General features: G+C 41.1%; 1 pseudogene; it reads left to right on the forward strand.

Moving 5' to 3' along the window:
* The window catches only part of LOC107671098 (formin-2-like), a 36,156-nt pseudogene continuing 14,242 nt past the window's right edge, over positions 1–21,914 (forward strand).

A 21,914-nucleotide genomic window follows, 5' to 3' on the forward strand; every position in this document is an offset into this window, starting at 1 on the left:
ATGCAAACCATTCATACGATAGAGATGCAGTTACCTGTCCTGCGAGAGAGTTTCCACTCCTCTCCCTTCAGAGAGAGAGTGAAAGAACGGAGGAAGAGCAGCCTGACAAATCTCATCAGAAGACAGCAGCAACGGTTATTACGCCAGCAACAACAATCAGAATTACATCAGAAGCAACAGCTGTCCTCACCCTCGCAGGGCCACACTGCACATGCTCATTTGGTCTGCTCTTCCAGCAGCCCATTATGCGACCTGGTGGGGCAAACAGATGAGCAAGAGAAAGTGAAAGAGATTGGGAGGCAGGGGGAGCTGTCTCTCAGACAGTCCTCGGCTACGGCGTCACAGCCTGCATCATCACAGCAGCTGCTGTCCGCGGTGAAGAGAGAGAGAGAGGGATTAGAGAGGGAGGTGGAGAAAGTGCAAGGGAGCGCAGAGAGGGAGAGAGGAGAGAAGAGAGAGCAGCACAGAGAACGAGAAAGTCAGTTCTATCACACACATTCCCAGCATGGCTTGATCGCTAAAGGTGTTCGCCTTCTGAAGAACATGGGAAACCAGGAGGCCAAGCAGAAGAAGCCCACTGTCACGACAGGAGTGGAAGGTGCTGGCAATGGGGCAAGCACTGAGGACCGAGACCATGAACATCTCAAGAAGATTAAACAAAGTAAATTGTCAGGTGACTCAGGCAAAAATAAATCCAAATCAGAGAGTTCCAAAGGTTCTGTATTTTCCAACATCCATATCAGAAAGGGCCTCTCCCGGAAAGGATTGTCCAAAGAGGATGTACTGGACGGTGGGATTAGGATTAAGAGCATGGATGCTAACGGCAGCAGCAATGGTGGAATATCGGGTGATGAGCTGGAGGGACTCAAGCCTGACAGTAAGCAACTCATGGCCGAAAGCAGGCAGTCAACCCTGGACATGACAGAAGACGATGCTGAGAGAGAGACTGAGGGATCAGGGTCAGATACAGACCTCTACAGCTACCACTCAGCCACCGAGACTCAAGATCTGCTGTCAGATATCCAGAGGACTATCAGACAACAGCAGCAGATGGAGGGAGTTTTTGAGGGGCAAAACTGTAGTGCTGCGGACAGGGAAGGACAAGTAGGGTCCGGAGGCCAGACTAAGGTCACTCGGAGTCTTACTAGTAGTAGCCTTGCTTGTATGGGTGAACCAGAGAAGGATGAAAGTGTATCTGCATTTGACAGCAAAGAACAAAATCTTAAATGTAGTGGGGATACAGTAGAAGGGGTGATTTCAACAGCACTAAAGGTAGAATCAGGTGGCAAAGTGACTGACTATAGCATTCAGGATAATATCACTGATACAAGTAGTGTCCAGGATACCATAGCTGTTACCAAATCAACCAGTAACAATAGTTTTCAGAATACTACAGCAACATCCACCTCCTATGAGAGTGCCGAGGAGATCCTGGAGAGTTAATCTCTATTGTCTCCTCTTGAAGACTGTCATTATGGTAGCAATAGCCTGACTCAAAGCCTAGAAGTTGGTCTCAATTCAGGAAATCAGACCAGCTCAACGTCCAAAATCAGCCGTGTCATTTTTGTCCCACAGAAGAGCATTAGTAGCGTAGAGCTGAACGTAGAGGGTGATAGTGGTGTAGAAGTGGTAGAACGAGAGTATTCCAACCAACAGAGAAGGAAAAGCAGTGCTGCATCCATTACACAGTGGTCATCTGAGAACTTTTTAGGCTCGGGGTCACAACCACGTAGAGCTTCCAGTGCAAACCTTGGGGTTAAACCTTATCCAACAATACACACTTCTTATGTCAAAACAACCACCAGACAGCTCACTTTGCCCATAATATCTCCATTGACCACTCCTTCCCCAAGCCCTATGTGTCCTCGTAGGGTCGGCTTAGAGTTAGGCTCAGGTCAGGGGTCATACAGAGCAGGAAGCTGGAGAGCACAGAGACAACGGTCCTGTAGCATTGCAGGTCCGGTGGGCTGCCATGATGAATGGTGTGAAGCCATGCATGGTCAATCAGAGCTTTTTGATTGTGGCTTCCAGACCCTCAGATCCAGACAAACATCATCCGCCTTTCCAAATGTGTTTTCAGGTAAGTCAGTGTGTGTTTTGATTGATTTGATATCAGTGTTCACACTCATAGTCAAAGAGACCTGATGTCCAGACCAACAAAAAAGATACTGGAACCTATCTTGGTGACACATACTTGGCAAAATCACAGAAGTTTGTATTTTCAAAAGACTGATTCCATGAAAGTTTAAGATGTGTAATTCCATGTCATAAGAGTTGGTTGCCAAGATGTGACAAATCCCTTTTCTTCTTTTATTGTTCTTTATTCTGGTTCACTTCCCTCAAGGTTCAGTGAGCAGTCAAAAAACTTAAAATCTGACTCTCAGATATGCATACTACACACATACACACAAAGAAACACACACAGATGCATGTTAGCTACTGGTTATAAAGCTCTGGCTTCTGCCTCATTGAGTCAGAGTGCCACAGGAAGTCACTCAAACACACACTCATATAAAAGTACACACACTTTTTTTAAGTGTTTTATGCATAGTGACCGCTCTTGACAATGAAGGTTACAGCAGGACAAATCAGATACAAAGGAATATAAAAAGATTTTTTAAAAAGCAGCAATATAGACACTATTGGGGGGTAGCTACTTTTTAATTTTGTACTGTTTTAACATCCTGCATAGATACAAAAAGATTGCATCCATATCTGAATGTGTTTACAAAGCCTTGAAGACACTGAAGCATCAAATGCTTATTCAGCCAAAGGTTAAATGTCTTGGAAACTCAAAGGCACATTTGTGCTCTGCATATTATACTAAAATAATAGTACATGTAGCTATATAGTAGTTGTTTTTGATTAACACTAAAGTTGCTGTGTATTACAAACAACTTCCTGTATAAACTGACACCTCAACATATTGATTCGCATCAAGCTATTTGCGTGCTGTTTTTATATAGTGCACCCATTTACTTGAACCTTTAAGATTTGAAACTAAAAATTCAACAACTTGTTATTCCTGAAAGCATTATCAGGCTGCTAACTTTATTTCTAGGTCAAGTGATAAAAATCTGAGAGAGCTAAGAGCTGAGCAAGCATCAAGGTATTTATCAGTCATTTTACACCCAAATTCAGACAGTACATGACAGAGTATGTAACAGTAAAATGAGAGTCATGTTTTGTAGAAAGAGAGTTTTTTTTATTATTGATATTACACAGAAATCAGCATATTTACCAGGCCTTGATGGAAGACTCCAGGATGAGCTATTGAATTTGTGTCGAGTTGATAAATGAGAAAGAAGTTGTTCAAGAGTAGTTCGTGTTTGGGGTGGAGAAATATTCCTTATAGAAACGTGCACTCACATATGCATCAGTTTACCAGATGAAAAGCCTCTACTTGATTCAGATGTGAAATTAATTATGAAGACAAAAGCTCCTCAATTTCCACTTCATTTGTTTTCTGGATCAAAGCATCACTCAGTCAGGGTCAGTGACAAAAAAATGGATTTAATACATACTGTAACACAGAAGACCTTAGCAGTCACATACAAATGCATTGTATTTTCACCTTCTATATTGCTTTGAGTTTGAATCCGTTCAATTTCACTCTCTTACAGGTCTCTCTCTGTTTGAGAGATGCTTTGTACAGTGGGGTTGTTCTGAAGATGACAGTGCTGCACAGGATGTTGAGAGATTCTGTTCCCGTATTCTTGCTTTGGGGATTTTACAGCCATTCAGTGACTGCATCAGGGAACCACCCACAGGAAGTGATGTTACAGATAAGCCCATTTTCAATGTATGACCATCCAATTCTTGTCTCTCGCTTTATAAGGACACCTTTTCATATTTTATCATGCACAATTTCACAAAATCCTATTTTTTTATTAAAGCATCTGAGAAATTTTAGTTTTGGACACTAAATTATCTTATATAGGGATAGTTCACCCAAAAATGATCATTCTGTCATCATTTACTCATCCTCATTTTGTTCCGAACCAATATGAATTTCGTTCTTCTGTTGAACATGAAAGAAGACGTTTTTAAGAATGCTGGTAACCAAACATTTGCTGGTAGCCATTGGCTTTGGAAGTTAATGGCTACCAGCAACTGTTTGGTTACCCTTAAGATTCCAGATAACATGCTGAAGTTTGCATGAGATGACGCCAGTCATGGGATCTTGAACTTTCTGTTATGAAACATAAACCACATTGAAATGCAGTTTTCAAATGTACCAGATGTCTTTTTAGACCAATGAGTTTTCCAATTGTTGAAACTGACTAAATTCAATTTGAAATGTTTGTTTAGGTTTCAAAATAAATTAGTCTGTATGAATGAACATACAATTCTCTAGCAGACATGCAGATGTATCATTCCTGGTTATAATGCTGAAAATTTGAATCCATATATCATTCAGCGCAGGTTTCGTCTTTGAGCTCAGCACTAAATTGCGTGAGGAAGAAAAGAAAAAGCTGTTGATGAGTGTTACTAAAACGTGCCAGATTTCACACATTTTATATCACTTCGTTGAACAACCCACAGAGTTGATTCTGCCCGAGCAGATGTGAGATGAGCTCAGCTGAGTAACTTTGTGCCTTTGTTTGAGACCGAGGAAGAGATGCACATTATGTATCTCATGCATGAGAAAATAGTGAGATTTTGAGATGGAGACTGAGGGAAAGATTTATTCTGCTATAACAAACAAGGCATGTTGTAATGTTAGAGTGTTCTGCTAAAACATGCAACAATGTTTTCATGTTTTTGTCCTTGGCCACCTGATGTGACCTGAATAGAAGGACTCTTTCTCTTTTGCTTCGCCAGCCAAAGCAGATTTGTGAACAGATAAACATTTAACACTGCTTCTGCGCCTTGCCCTTCCCCCTTTCTATGTCATCACACACATACACACACTACGTTACGTAAGATGGGTCGCATGCCCTCTGTTGCTGCTTCATCTTTGTGTTCATCTCTGTATGTAGCAAATATCAGATTCATTATCTGTTTCTATCCAAATATCTATTTGTGTATTTTATTCCTATATATTTTTAAAAATATTTTCTATATCTTGTTGTCACTTATCTATATGTAATTGGAATCTCTTTAGTTACAATAAGTCTGTGAGCAGAAACAATATCATTGTCTTCAGTGTTTGACTCAAGCTATTCAGGCCTGTCAGGCTGGCAGCCAAATAAATCTTAATGTTTCTTAATGGCAGTGGAAATTAGACCTCTTCATTTTATTGTGTAAATGAGAATGTAAATGAGGTGGTTTTGTATTAATAATTATCTGCAGAAGGAACGTCTCAGATTACGTATGTAACCATGGTTCCCTGAGAAGGGAACGAGACACTGCGTCCTTTAGGGGTCGCTATGGGGAACGCCTTCGGCGAGACCGGTGTCTGAAGCATACATCTAAACACGACAATGATATTGGCCGGGGACAGCCTATGACGTCATTACCAGCATGACCACAGTATAAAAGGGTGCCGGGAGAACACGTCATCCGCTTCTTCGTCTGCAGCTTACGTCCGAAGCATGGCGAGGAGACTAGAAGACGCAGTGTCTCGTTCCCTTTTCAGTGAACCATGGTTACAAACGTAACCTGAGACGTTCCCTTCCGAGGGAACTTCGAACTGCATCCTCTAGGGGTCGCTATGGGGAATGGAATACCCACGCTGCCATGCTGAGGGGAGTGCATGTCAATACCAAGGCAAGCACCAAGTACCAACTCAACCAAGTCAAAGGCGCTGCCCCTAGGACGTTTGACGGCTGTCAGTGACATAACCCCCTACAGCCAAAGGCCTGAACTGTGCACCAAACTTATCTGTAAGGGCTGGCTTGTATAAAGCCCAGGGCAAAGCTCAAGGCCTGGAATCAAAAATAAAAAGGATTCTTCTAAGGGGATAAGGCTGAATATCAGGGCTGACAAACCCATATCCTGGCCTGTCACACGTAAAAAAACTAGGGCTGTCAATCGATTAAAATTTTTTATCTGATTAATCACATCCTTTTTCTGTGATTAATCGCACACTTCATGAAATTAAGCATAGACCATTTATCTTGTTTCAAATGTTTATTTTGTCATCATTTGCTATAGCCAGCAAAGTAAACCAAAAGATTGAAGGGTGATTCTCAAAAATCTATATTTTCTGCAAGCTTTTTTCAAGATAAACTTAGATGTCTTTCCAAAAAAGGACACTTAGAAACTCCAAAAAGACACCAAAGAACCAAATGATATAAGGAGCCCATATAGGCACATATGAAAGAAAAAAAATCAGAATTTTATAGTATGTGTACAGTGCAAAAACAAAGAGCTTTTTTACATTTTAGAGAAGCCAAGTTGCGATACCAAACAGGACCACATGGAGATGCCAAAAAAAACCTAAACCAACCACCTGCTGACTGCATATATCTACTACAGTACACGGATCCATTCCGTATAACTAAACACAGCAACATAAACATGACAAATCAAAACATTATCGTGAATGTGTGTGGAAACAACGTGAATGTACGGAAATGTCTGTGCCTGTGCATAAATACAATGTGCGATCAGTGCGTCAAGAGCACTCATACACGCATTATTATAACGGACTCACGCGTGCTTACTGTACTGTACGACTCCTGTACGCCACCGCAATCGTCTTTACCTTGATTGCATTCTTCATCCATCAAAACTTTACTAGCGATACTGGTTATCCAGTCGCGTCTCATTTGGCCATACAGCGGTGGGATGTGTTGACAATCCGTTCAGTTTGTACTTCACACAGCACAACGTGTGAGGGCTCGCGCTCTTCAGAGACAATCACAGAATATGACAGAGCTCGTGTTTTAAAGTGAAACACTGGAATGAATAATTAACTTAAAACGCAACGCTTTGATGTAATCAGCCTGGTTTCCTTTATATTAGCACTGTTTTGGACGGATTGTTTGAATGCATTTGCTTCCTGAATCATTGGACTGAAAACTTTCCCGGAGTTTAGCAGCTTAGTTTAGCAGCTTAAAATGATCTAATCGCAAGCAGAGTAGCAAAATTGGGTTAAAGGGTTAGAATAGAAATTGTGCTTCAGTAATTTTGCGTAAAATTATTTTAGCGCGTTAAGGATTGTAAAATTTATCGCATGCGTTAACGTGTTAACGATGACAGCCCTATAAAAAACCCTCCTTTTTTTCCCCGGGAAAGGGGAGCACTACCAAGCTCAACCATACCAGTATTATCAGAGATAGAGTGAGGCCCAAGTAAGGATCCGGGGCCTGAATCAACTCGGAGAAAGGGGATGAGGCAGCATCGCGTCACCCTTACCATAAAGGATTGTAGAAAGGTGCTCAAAGGCCCAGCGGGCACACCTACCATGATTATGGAATTTAAAGAAGTGCACAGAGAACTAGCGTGTGCACTTAACGTAAAATGAATAGACTAGGCTCTAAGCGGAGAACTCACCCAGCTCCCGGGAGTGGGAGAGACACACAGACACTCAATTGGGAGCAATGTGCTCATAAGCGACCCTCGAAAGAAGGAAGCACTGCCAGGCTCAACCATAAAAGCAGCAAAAACAGGGAGGCGAAAAGAGTCTAATCATCTTCCAAGAGTAGATTAACAGGGAGGCAGAAAGCCTAACGACCTGCTAGCTACTCAACAAAGCTCCAGGAGCTCACTCCTGATATGCTACTCCATAGAGCCCTGAAGAACATAGGCCTCAAACACAGCTGCTCCAGGGAACTCCAGAAAGTGGAGAACTCACTCATCAGACAAGAGGAGAACTCAGACACTACATAGGGAGCGGTATTCGGGGGGAGCATACTGGCTCAACCAAAGAAGGCAGCCCAGCAGGGAGACCAAGAGGCCTAACAACCTGAAGGCTCCGCCTAGAGCACTAGAGGGGCAGAAGGCCCAGCTCTCAATATGAGAGACTCGCAAAGTCAGAAAGGGCGGTACTAACCCAGGAGCAAGATTCTCTACTCTCCGCAGAGGAGAAACAAACGTTCCATTCAGGTTGGAATGACCCTCCCGCAGTGAGGGGAGCACCATGCTCAGAACGCAGATAGAGACTTAAATGCTCCAATAGGGAGAGCTGCAGGCTCCTCACCATAGAAATGATTGACCAAGGAAGCCACAAAAAAGGCCTAGCTACTTGGTGTGATCACCTGTTGGAATTACGAGAGTGGCACTCCCGGCCCTCAGGCTGAGGCAAGCCCTCAGGCTCAACCCAAGCTCAGGTCTAATGAGGCCCCTCAGGGCAAGACCGAGCAGCCCAGGGAGCATAACAGGAGACAGTGCCTCCAAAATGAGCTCAACCTGGGAGAAAAAAGGCCCGCAGGTCCTGAGGTTGCAGCGCCATACTGGGGACATGATGACCAAGGAGGCTTCTCGGGGAAACCTAACGACTCGGAGTCGGAGTCCAGCCAGCACGGGATTGACAGGCCGTCAGGATCCTGCCAGTCAGCATAAGTGATGCATCCTCAGCGAAGCTTGCTGGAAGACGAAAGAAATGCTTCCATCTAGGAACGAAAATAGTATAACATACATGTTAGAAAAGGAATCTCAGCAGAGACTGAGATGTTGCAACAACACAGGACAGGAGGCGCTGCATTAAAAAGCTAGTCAGATAATTATACAACTAGCAACCGTAAAAGAAGACATGGATCATACTCACCCACCATGGCTCCCGCGCCTGTCTCTTCCAGACCTTCAGTAGGTAGTTCTATGTTTTTTAGACATAGAAACTAACCGGAACATCATAGGTAATACCGGTGCATGGAGGTTCTTGACCCTGATTAGGGGAAGAAAGGGTTAACAGGGGAATTAGGAGAGGAAGACGAGGGTAGATGTAAATACCCTAAGAGGGAGGTTTGTCCTGATCCGGACGAGAGTGTTGGGAACGCCTCGTCTGGATTACCTCCCTCAGGTCTTGCCTCTGAGCCCTCGACTCGCGCCGTCTTCTAGACCTGCCCGCAGTCGCGACACTAGCCTTCTGGACCTGTCTTTGGTCCTTAGACCAAGACGGGCCAGGACCCCTTTGTTCGGGCTGAGACCTGGGCCTTCGTGGAATGAAGGACTTGAAAGCAGCTGAACGTGCCTTCGCCTCCTTAAACTTCTCGACAAACGTCTCAACGGAAGTGCCGAAAAGTTCACAAGGAGAAACCGGCGCATCAAGGTGAAAGCCCCTCTCTTTCGTCCCGATGTCAGCCAGGTTCACCCACAGATGTTTCTCCGTTACCCCCATAGCCGCCATAGATCTGCCTATGGCAGTAGCGGTCTGCTTGGTGGCACGGAGAGCGAGATCTGTAGTGCGGCGCAGCTCAGCCACTTCATCAGGGGAAAGACCCTGATCTTTATCCAGGTCTTTCAGCAGGTCGGCCTGGTAGGCTTGCAAAATTGCCATGGTAAGCAATGAAGCCGCAGCCTGACCTGCTGCTGCGTAAGCCTTGCCATTCAGACGAGATGATATTTGAAGGGCTCTGGATGGCAAGGAGAGAGCCCTGAGAGAAGATGTTTCTCCCATAGCGAGATAGCAGGCTGGCGGCTCTTCAATGGGAGACACCCTCTCATATCCGCTTTCACGCATCCCTTCGATGTTGGCATAACTAGTCTGCTGAAATCTGTGGATACGTGAAGAGAACGGATTTTTCCAAGTCTTCTCGATCTCCACATGAAGATCAGGAAGAAATGGAAGGCTCACCTGAGCTGGAGGGTTATGATCAGAAAGATGGTGCTCATCGAGCCGGCCGCGAGACACCACCCTCTTAGTCCGCTTCCACGGCAAGTCAAGCCTTGCCGTGGCGCGTTCCATAACTTCAAGCAGCTCCTCATACGCAGGTTTGAGAGGACTCAGTCTCAACTTCCTCGTCCTCATCTAACACCTCATGCTCTTCCTGGCTGGGAGCCAGCAGAGCACTAGCTGCTGGATCAGATGACGTCAGAGAAATAGCGTCGTCCTCCAGCAGCTCACTCTCGTCCGTGACTGACGAACGAGTAAGGGAAAGCCCCTTCTTCAATTCATCGGCCAAGTCCACCTGTGAACCCCATGAGCTCAGTTTCCTCCGTGCCTCAGCAGCGGCAGGTCCTGAGCCCAGAGGAACCGATGGCTGTCCCTCTTTCCTCGAAAAGAGGGCCAAACGAGAGCGGAGCTTTCTCATGGGAAAAAGCTCACAATGAACGCATGCTGCCCCCTCGAGGACGTCACACGTGTGCTCCTCGCCCCAACAAACGACACAAAGATTGTGTGTGTCATCGGGTGTAAAATAACGCGGACACGGATCCACACACTTCTTAAACGCCTTGCTAGTGCTAGTGCTCGCCATATTAGTAACAAAAAGAACCGCGTTCTTACCAGTATGCACTTCAAACAAACAGTCCTTGAAGACGAAGAAGAGGATGACGTGTACTCCCGGCACCCTTTCATACTGTGGTCGCGCTGGTAATGACGTCATAGGCCGTCGCCGGCCAATATCATTGTCGTGTTTAGATGTATGCTTCAGACACCGGTCTCGCCGAAGGCGTTCCCCATAGCGACCCCTAGAGGACGCAGTTCGAAGTTCCCTCGGAAGGGACCTAAGATAGTGCTGGTAAAAACAGTGCTGAACCATGAAAATGTACCATACTTTTTAAATGGAATAAAAATATTATTATTAAACCATAGCGACCCCTAGAGGACGCAATTCGAAGTTCCCTCGGAAGGGAACATATATATATATATATATATTTCTCATTAAGCATCGTTCACAAAATTTGAATGAAGTAAAAATATAATTCTATTCAAAAGTATTATTCCAAAGACTCTTAAATTCACAAACACACTATTCTGGTAATTAGTTTAATCACCACTTTTTATTTTAGTATTCTTATCCTAGAGCAATTTTATTTCTCTGAATCTGTTCAGACAAGTGTTTCTCTTGACCCTCATCTAATCAGCGTTCATCATGTTTTAATTTCTCCTGTTCCACATAATGGAACCCATTTCAATATTTTATGATCTGTTTTGTTCTGGCATGTTGTACACCTTTTCAATTACGTTATGGTGAAATACTCTCAAGACACACAATCCAAGTGGATCACAATTGAGCTCCAGCTGAAACTGCTCCATTTAGAGCTGTTTATATTAAAGTTAATGAAAAAATGAAAAATCTGTCATTATTCATATACTGTTCCAAATTCATATTACTTTATTTCTTCTGTGGAACACAAAAACTGAAGGTTTGCAAAATGTTCATGCTGCTTTCTTCAATATAATGAAAGTTGATGGTAACCGGGGCTATCAAGCTTAAAAAAGAACAAACAGCACAATAAAGCCATCATTAAAATAGTCTATTTAACCTGTCCACTTTATTCCAAGTCTTTTGAAGTCATACGATATCTTTGTGTGAGGGACAGACTACAATTTAAGTTTAATTTAAATCTTGCAATTACCGTTCAGTTTCATTGTATGGCAAAGAGCAGCTTGGACATTCAGACAGGTTTCAAAAGACATCATTTGTGAGTAAATGATGACAGAATCTTCAATTCTGGGTGAACTATCCCTTTAACACACACTGCTGCTCAGTGACTGAAATAACTTCACAATAACCCTATTGTGCTGGTAGATGGCAGAGCATGACTTAATATTGTGATTTCACTGGTGGCGATTTCAAGAGGACAGCATAATGGCAGCATTATTGCCAATATTCAACCCTGCCGACTATCTGACTGTTGTCTAGAGACAGATTTAATCATTTTGGTCAACTATTTGTCACAAACATACAGGTATGATGTAATAAATGCATGTTTATTAGCCTGTAACCATGTTTGTGTGTCAGGGCATGAGTTGTTGTTTTGAATAGGGGCATACTGATGATTGACAGGTTGAGTCAAAAACACAGTATATGTAAATACTGTATAACACACTGTATAAACACACATATACAGATAAGTTGCACTCAGACATACACACTTTTGCATATTACATGTACACACATGTACATAAATAGTCATTTTTGTTCATTTGCAATAATGTATTAACCAGGACAATGTGTATTGTATAACAGGCAAACCTGTTATATCCAGCTTGTAAGGTTTACCTTTAAATGTTGTACAGTCATGCAGTGCAACACTGCAGCACGTCTTGACCGAATGACAGGCTCACTGCGTGCTTACGCAAACCCCCACTGATGTGAATGGACAGCCTCGAGAACAGCTTTTCAATATGTATGTGTGAACATGCTGGCAGTGTCTGCAAGACAAATGCCATGTATTCTCTCTGCTATGGTCAGTGGTGTTGTAGTTCTTTCAGTCCGCCAGCAGAGGTCGACCTTCACACAGCGCTGCCACAGAATTGTACATTTTTCTTGCTGTCTAATCAGAAAAGCAGCCCCAGGAACAGAAGGCTAATTTTAGGTTCTTGTATGCCATTTAATTTTTTTTTTTGCCATAATCAGCTGTTTTAATGCCAGCTCTCTGTTTCTTTCACACATACAGAAGGATCAGCTGTATACCTGGGCTCCGATGGGACAGAATGAGATCAGAACACCTGGGCGGCTCCAAACAATGTGGCCTCCGAGTCTGACCCCCACCGATGCACAGGTGCGAGAATGTGAACAAATATGGTTTTATATGCCCAGAGAAAGAATTGTGCTGCCATTATTGCCATTATTATGATATTTGTTATATACCATGATACTGAATGATTGCCATGTGGTAATTCAAAGAAAACCATGGAACTGCTATGTTACATTTAGAAAAACATGGTGTTGTAATGGTACTATGTCCAAAGTTAGTATTATCCTACTTACTAAACATCTTGGTATTATCATGAAGTACTATGTAAATACCATGGTACATCAATTTCAGCATTGTTGATTTCAAAGTACCCTAGTATTACTATCTAATACTATATCATCACTGTACCATGGCAACACCCTAATACCTTTTATATGGGTAACAATAAGTTCCAAAACTTCCCATGCTAGTACCATGATTTAGACATTTCGATGGTATTATATTTTTGAACATGGTAGCATGTTACTATTTTGTTTTTGGAAGTGTGATATGATAAAATCACGGTATTTGTTTAAAGTATCTTGGAGTACCACGTTAAAAATATAGTGTATGAATATGGTATATACCAAAATACCTTGGTATTACAATCTGATCCAATAACATAAATGTGCCATGTTACCACCTCTGTACTTTTTATAAGGGTAACCAAAAATGTGAATAAATGTTATTTAAAAAAAAAAAAACTGACAAAATTACCATGGTAATACAATGTTTTTGGACATTTATAAGGTATTATGATGTTTGTTGGACATGGTGGCATGGTACTACCATGTTTTTTGGACATGTAATATGATAAAAGCATGTTATTATTTGAAGTACCATGGAGTACAATGTGAAAACCTTGGTGTATGAATATTGTAATGATTCACTACCATGTTAACTACCATGGTACTACCATATCATTTCATTGCTGTACCAGAGTACATTTTTGTAAGACCTGTGTGTAATCAAACATGCCTTTGCTTTTCTCTATCGTCCCTGAATGTGTATGTTAGTGAATGTAAACACTTAGCTAGTTTTAAATCATTTTCCATAACATTGCTAAGAAAGTATTTTACCACCTCACAAGCCATACGTCTCTTTAGCGTTGCTATGAGACCCTCTCTAAACAGCATCCTAACAGCATCTTATCCTGATTTAAACATCTGTCCAGCAGACGCTGTGCCTGCCATTGCATTTTAAGATCCACCATGTTTGAATTCTGAGATGATAAATGACCGCTTGTATTCCAATGTTCAAAGCACACACGCAACACCTTATATTACAGCTTATTCCTCATGTTTCTAGTAGGAATGTTCTTTAATATGATTCGGAATTCAGATTCCTTCGCAAATGGAACTGGCTTTACTACCCTCTAGTTCTTGTGATGATTTTTTATTAAAATTTTTTTCAGAATATGTCTTTTTTTACAGTCATACTTGTAATACTTAACATATATTATGCCCTGGTACACATGTGACCATATCAAATCGCATGAAGGAACTTCTCTGGCTACTAATGACTCTAGAATTCCTGAGGCCTGGAGGTCTGGAGCCAAAATGTTCCAAACCTCACTGGCTGTGGAAGAGGGTTTTGTGAATGAAAGCATCCCCCTCAAACCCATGTCAGTCTGATAGGGCCCAACATGTAACCAGACTCCATGTGTGTGATATGTTCTCTGCCCCCCCCGCCAGCCCTTCACACAGACCCACACAAGCTCTTTGAAGCTGTGTAATAGAAAGGCACAAACTCTTCCTTCTTCATTCCCAGAGACTCTACGGCTCGCCTTTTAGGAGTCCTCAGAGAAAAGTTCTGGAGTCTAGACTTGTTGGACTTCCTTGACCCTCGCTGCCAGATTTTATGTGTGCGTGACGAAGATCGTCTCTGTATGTTATGTGTGTGTGTTTATCACCATGTTTGTGTGTTCACCAAGTGCATCCCTTGTGTGTTGTGTGCTGATTTTTACACGCTGGCTGTGGTGGTTCATTCATTTCCCTGGGTTCGCTCTCTTCCCTTCATCCAGGAAGCGCCGCTACGTTTTCCCGATCAGCCAAAGTGCTTTTATTGACTTGTGGGACGCCACATGCGTGCCTGGTCTGTGTTATTAAGAAACACGGCCCCTTACTCACAAACATACACTCACTCATACCATTCCTCAGAAAACGGGGTTTTTAAGGAGAAACTAACATCCGCTTAAACAAGGCACTAACTCATTCTAGTACGATCGCATGTGACTGGAGGTGTCTGTGTTTTTCATTCCATGCTGCTGTTTCTTTTTAAAGATGTGAAGTCTCTCTTTTCTGTATCCTGCTCTCCACAGGATGGATCCACCGGGCAATCTGGAATCGTTCCGGAAGGGACTTCCATTTCAATTCAGGAGCTAGAGCGAACAATTGAAGAATTGCTTGTGAAAATATCAGTTATGGAAAAAGACAATAACGTTTTGGATGGAACAAAGTTTGGAAAGAGGGATCGAGAGGTGGTTGGTTTTAATCAAACCCTCAAACAGACTAAACTAAATGAACAAAGAGCTTTGCACCACGTGAAAGCCATTCAGACCTCGCCTGTCGAGGAAGCCTTTAAATTTCCAGTGCCTTTATCAGACCAATCACAGACTCCCAAATTAAGTGACACCACCACTTCACCAGTGGGATTACCCAATACCTGTAGCTGCCAAAGAAAACAGTTTCCTGTTTTTTCAGGTTTACCGACACCTTCAAAACCAGATGCATCAATACCTCCACCTCCACTCCCAGATATGACTCCGCTCCATCTACCTTTCCCAGGTACGACTCCACCCCCTCCACCTCCACTTTCAGATATGGCCCCGCTCCATTCGCCACTCTCAGGTACAGCCTCTTCCCCTCCACAACCTCCACTCATATGTATGGCTCCACCCCTTCCAGCTCAACTCCCAGGTATGGATCTGCCCCCTCCACCACCTCCTCTCCCAGGTATTGTTCCACCGCTTGCACCTGTGGGCATGGCTCCACCCCCTCCAACTCCACTTCCTGGCTGTGGACCTCCACCCCCTCTTCATCCACCTCCTGGCTGTGGACCCGCACCGCCACCTCCTCCACCTGGTTTTAGGCCCCCACCACCCTTGGCTCCCCCTCCACCCTTCATGGGATTGGTGCCGCCTGGCATGACTCAGGACTCCGTCCCCCTGAAGGCTGTCATCGAGCCTCCAAGGCCCATGAAACCTCTCTACTGGACACGGATTCAGCTACTTGCCAAAAAGTAATCACATGCCTCGTTGATTGAATGCTACATGTTTTTGCAATGTGTATATTGAATGCTTGTGTTTCACCTTATTTAAATACAGCCAAGGCTTGATTATGATCACACATATGATAAGGCAAACTGATATTTTTATTTCCCTCGCTCATAGGGATGCCAAAAGTGCCCTGGTGTGGGAAAAGGTTCAAGAGCCATCAGTAGACTTTGACGAATTTGTGGAGCTGTTTGCCAAAAGCACAGTCAAGGAAAAGAAGAAACCTATCTCAGATACCATAACGAAATCGAAGGCCAAACAGGTAAGAGGACTTTTCTACACTCCCACTGATTAAAAACACTGGGCCCAGGACATTTTTTGGGTGGGACCCTTTTTCAGCTAATCTCGCTCTCTCTCTTCCTCTCTGGTAGTGGTGTGACAATTAGTCACTGGTGAGAGTTTTGTGGTTCCTTCGTCTGAAGTCAAACAGATTTCTGATACCAACCCACAGCTACACAACAAGCAGATTACAAACTGCATCACACAAATTTAATTGTCTTGCAGCTGTGTTCTTCAACTATGAATTATGTTATGTGGTAAAAGATCATTTCCATGAAGGATGTGCTTAGTACAGAAACATATATATATATATATATATATCAGTATATAGTTTATAGTTTAATATAAGTTTGAGATTTGTAATTTCTTTTTAAAGAATTGAATACTTTAGTTCAGGAAGGATGCATTAATTTTACCAAAAGTTAAATGAAAGATATTGATGTTCAAGTAAATGCTGTTCTTTTAAACCTTTTATTCATCAAATAATTCTGAAAAAAAGTATCACCGTTTCCACAGAAATATTTAGCAGCGTAACTGTTTTTAACATTAATAATAATAATAATAATAAATATTTCTTGAGCAACAAATCAGCATATTAGAATAATTTCTGAAGGATCACATGACACTGAAAATTGGAGTAATGGCTGCTGAAATTTCACAGGAATAAATTAATTTAAATATTTACAGATAAAATAAACAGTTATTTTAAATTGTAAACATAAGAGACTTAAAAATATTATAGACTCCAGACTTTGAACAGTATTATATGTACAGTAAAAATATGTATGTCTACCATCATAATACCATGTTTATTTTTCTCCAGATATTTACCATGGTAATACCATGTTTTTTTTTCAAACATGTACCATGGCAATACCAACCTCTGGAGGAAAAAAAGTTTTAATATGAACACGTTTTGAAAATACACAGTGGTATTGTCTACAAATAGGATAAATAACAAGCTGGATGTTTTACCATGTAAATATTGAGAAATTCTAAGACTTTTGAAAGTTTTCTGTTTGCTCCCTCTCTCTTTCTCTCTCTGGTCTGTAAGATATGAGGAATTGCGGGGGGGGGGTCTGTATTGAGTTAAAACCCACAACCCTCAAACCACCAGCCAACCCAGCGACTCCAGTCAGCCTAGTGTGGTCGTGCCACACTTTATATGTGTGTGTGTGTAAGAGAAAGAGAGGGTGGGTGTGTGTGCATTAGATAATCTATTCAGCATTATTCACAGAACAGTTGCTTTAGGCTTACAGTTTGCACATATCAGTCAAAATTAAAGTGCTAATGTAATCAAATGCCCTTATAATTAACGTGAAATAGATGTATAAATTAAAAACAACTGCCTGAAGCTCCATTTGAACCCACATAATCATGTTAATTTTATGAATCATGTTCATTTTACGACCTATTGCTTTGGCAGTGGTTATCTGGTCCTTTAGCTGGTAGTTACTGTACAACCGCCGAACCGCCATCCTCCCTCATACAGTGACATCCACGCTTCCCACCGAAACGGTGCTAGAGTATGGAATCAATTCTCATTGGTCGGTAAGCATCTGGTTTGAGATCCAGCTCATCACAGGCATGAGTGTGTTTCCCACATAATTAACGTAGCACAGCACTCTGCAGTCGCGCTGTATTTAGTGGTCGTGAGCCCCGTGTGAGATAATGAGATCCAGCGGCTTTTTGATGATCACACTATAGGCCGCCATCTCATGCTTTCAAGTGTGGCCTGACTTAGGTTTTCATGGCTCCAAATTCTTTCCAACAATCAGAATTAGAGTGTTGTTAACAGGCGGTCATGAAAGACGATATGTTTGCGATGGCACTCAATGTGTATGTGTTAATGGACAGACTTAAAGGGGTCATATGATGCGATTTCAAGTTTTCCTTTCTCTTTGGAGGGGAAGAGAGGCGGGGCATAGAGGACCTACAATAATGTACAGTATTTGAAAAATAATATGTTTTTTGAACATTAAAGCATGTCAACATATTCTGATACACCAAATACACAAAATAATGATCTTTAAAAAAGCATCATATGACCCCTTTAATATCTTGTATTTTTATTTCAAATTTTTTACTTTTTTTTTTATTAAAAAAGGAAAAAAAAATTATTTTTGCAGTATGAAAAGACAGATTATGTGAGGTATCCCATGCATCCACACACAACTCAGACTTATTTGAAAATGCCTGATTTGAAGGGGCCGTCGGAAAGTGTCAAAATCTAACTCGGTTTAATTTGACTAGACAGGTCTGTCATCTTTATATTACTGTGGTGCTCTTTGGCAGAGCCAGAAACTGGAGAAAGTAAAGTTATTTTGATATATGTGGATGCTATGCATGAAAGAATGAGAGACGAAGACCTCTCCATAATACCATATGAGGAAACAGTCATAAATACTCATACTTTGGCTTTGTTTTTGGCTTCCTTATTAGGCCAAAGTACCTCTGCATGCTATTAAATTTATGAGGGCAGCCAGATGAAATACTGTGTTTATGCATTTTTGTCACCAGCAATAATATTCAGGGTAAACTTTTGTGTTGAAATAATTGTGGAATCTTTTTTATAGTATAAAGTGGCTGCTGTTTTATAACAGTAACAAAATATGGCTTCTCTCTCTCTCTCTCTCAGGTTGTCAAGCTGCTGAGTAACAAACGTTCTCAGGCGGTGGGGATTCTGATGTCCAGTCTTCATTTAGATATGAAAGATATTCAGAATGGTGAGGTTTTTATCGAATTATCATTATTATTATGATTATTATTATTATGCATTGGAGTCTTGATAGTGTGTGTTCATGGCTATACTTATGAGATTCTGAGATTCTGCTCAGCCTCCTGTCAGCATGTAACCCCTCTAAAGGGGGAAATATGATGTCACAGCCAATTAAGACTCATTGTTCAGTGCTGTTTATACAGTTACTGATTGTGTTTGAAATTGAATGGGTTGGTTGCTTTTCAGGGTTCAAGAGTAGGTTGATACTGTAGATCTTAATGGACGTGATGATTAGAGCCGCATCATCTTTCTCGTTGTGTTCTATTCTTATACTATAGTTATGGTTTTAATCTGTTTTTGCAAAAAACACTCAATGTCTTGTTTCTCTGCGGAAGATATTTCCTCATTTGTCTCTGAGGCCTTTTTCTATCTAATTTGTCTCTCTCTATCCCTCTTATTGTTGTCATCACTTTATCTGCTCGTTCATCCCCTTAAAACGAGTATAAAGGAAATAATGCAATTTCTTTTCATCACAAGTTTGGGAATGTTAGACCTGTCTCTCAACTCCCAGAGCTATCCAGAACTCTTGATTGTGGATTTTGTGATTTGGCGAAGGAGTCGCTGTAATAGAATACATAGGGGAAAGGCCAAACGCTGCGACACCTAATTGGTAAAAGTAGAAAAATGTTTCAGAAGGGTTGATTGTTTCACACATATATCTTCAAATTGGCTACACATAACTTTAAATTAAATATCTTTAAATTAAATAAACTTACCTGTGAAAGGCAGATAGTAGAGAATGAAAAATATGAATTATATTATATTATATTATATTATAATTGAACAGGTAACATTCATGAACCTGTAGGTGGCAACAAATTACAGATTAGATGAGTGAATCACTTTATTAGTGAGTCATTCGAATCCTTTACTCAAACAATTTATTATGATTCATTGTGTTGTGTAACACTGCCATGTTGTTTTATTCCTTTTGATTTCTGAGAAAAAAAAAAGGTTTTGTGTGTGATTTTTTTTTTTTTTACTATCAGGATGGATAAAAAGTGTATTCTTCAGCAGTGTTTTTAGCATTGCGTACTTTTTAGTCATTCAATGGTTAACAGGCGTCAGACAAGCTGTATTCTGCTTTCTTTCAGTAACATTTTTTCATGCATAATTTCCCTCCAGTCTAATCCACTGTAACAACAATCCTTTGTTACATTCTATTTTTCTTTCTTCGTTTTAATGAATCAACAAGGCTGGATGCAGTTTTAAAAACCACATCACATTATGTGAACAGATACCTAATATTATACACACACACACATGCACACATATCCTCAGTTAGTCTTTAAACTGGTGGTATTTGAAGACATTTTTACTGGCTCTTTGAGAATTTATGGGCACAGTCCCCATCTATTATGCAGCTCAGTACCCACAATTCAGCACTGGTCGGGTCTTATTGGGTCTCGCTGCAATTCTGCCCATTGCAGAGGCCAGTATGTTTGGCCTGAGTAAACCACCAAATAGAAACAAACAGTTACTCTGACAGTGCTATTTACCCAGAATCAATACATTCCTCAACATCACGCTTCACCACACTGTCCTGGATCAGGCCCTTAGAGGAACTAGGAAAGAATTTCGTGAGTTGGTTTAATTGCAGAGTTTAAAGGTTCATGCAAAGTTATGAGGCATTTATTACAGTCAGTAGAGAAGATGTTGCCCGTCTGTCTTTCTTTCCTTTCATTATACAATTATCAGCCATCAAACATTAAAAAAACTCTTCTTAGGATCATTAAGGAACCTAAACCTAATCTGGTGCAGCTCCTTGGTGAATTTTCACTGAATCGCTCCCTTTGTGTCAACGTTCTTGTTTCCCTCAGCTGGTTTTCATAAGATCTCATGTTTGAGCCTGAAAAACACTCCTGCATGATTGACTAGAGCACAGGCAGCTCTTGCATAAACACACTTGGTGACAAGCCTTTGATTTCTACCCATAACAGTCTCTAAGTTTCACAAGTCAGCTTGGCGTTGGCAATGATCAACGCCGACCCCTCTGGACGAATTGTTTGTTATGTTTCTTCAGTGACTCACACTCAGTTGTTCTGCAGTGTCGTCTGTTTGGGTCTTCTGAACTGTCACAGGACATTGTTTTGTGGAAACATTCTGAATCATGGCAGCGATCACAAAGAAAGCAACCAGAAAACATATGTGTACAATCATGTTTTAATATAAAATGCTTCCTCCTCTTCTCTTTGTTAGCTAAACATTGTACCGTTTTGTAGTTAGCAGTGTTTAGAGAGAGAAGGTGGTGTGTGTCCGTACAGCTGAAGAATTGCAAACATGGTAGCATTCGGTGTATATTTTCTTTGTCTGGTTGTGTACGTTTGGAAGATAGTAATTATGGAAGCTTGGCACGAACTGAATATTGTAAACCTGCTAGGAACTATGAAACTGCTTGGAGAAAATAGTTTGGCGTATGAAATATGTAACAAGAGCAGTTACAGAAATGTAGCGTAGCAGATCTAGAGTTCAAACCTGATCCATAAGCTACCATTGGTCACTTAACCCAAGGCACTTATCCCAAGGTTGCTCCAGGGGGATTTATCCTGTAATAGGTGTTATCTGGATAAAAGCATCAGCTAAATGATGAGCTATATAACAGTAAGAGTGAGCGAATTTCAGGTGATTATAGTCATTGGGGTGTAAAACGTATAATTGTGTTTATTGTTTCATAAATGTGAGAATTTCTACTCAGACACTCCTACTATCATTTCCACTAAGCCTTTCTGTTTATATCGAAACAAAATATCTCTGAATAGGCCTAGATTATTATTATTATTATTATTACTGGATTATATATATATATATATATGTATGTGTGTGTGTGTGATGCATGATACATATTATATATATTGGATATATTATTATCATTATTGGCCCCTTCTGGACAGTTTATTCAGTGTTTATTGTTCTGCAGTGCATATTGTATATTATATTATATTATATTATATTATATTATAGTATATTATTCAAATTACTATTTGAAATTACTAAATTACTATAACATTTCTTTCAAATAAATGTCTGTTTTATAATATATATATATATATATATATATATGTATATATA

Source organism: Sinocyclocheilus anshuiensis, unplaced genomic scaffold (assembly GCF_001515605.1).
Source record: "Sinocyclocheilus anshuiensis isolate Anshui unplaced genomic scaffold, SAMN03320099.WGS_v1.1 scaffold861, whole genome shotgun sequence".
NCBI classification, from domain to species: domain Eukaryota; kingdom Metazoa; phylum Chordata; class Actinopteri; order Cypriniformes; family Cyprinidae; genus Sinocyclocheilus; species Sinocyclocheilus anshuiensis.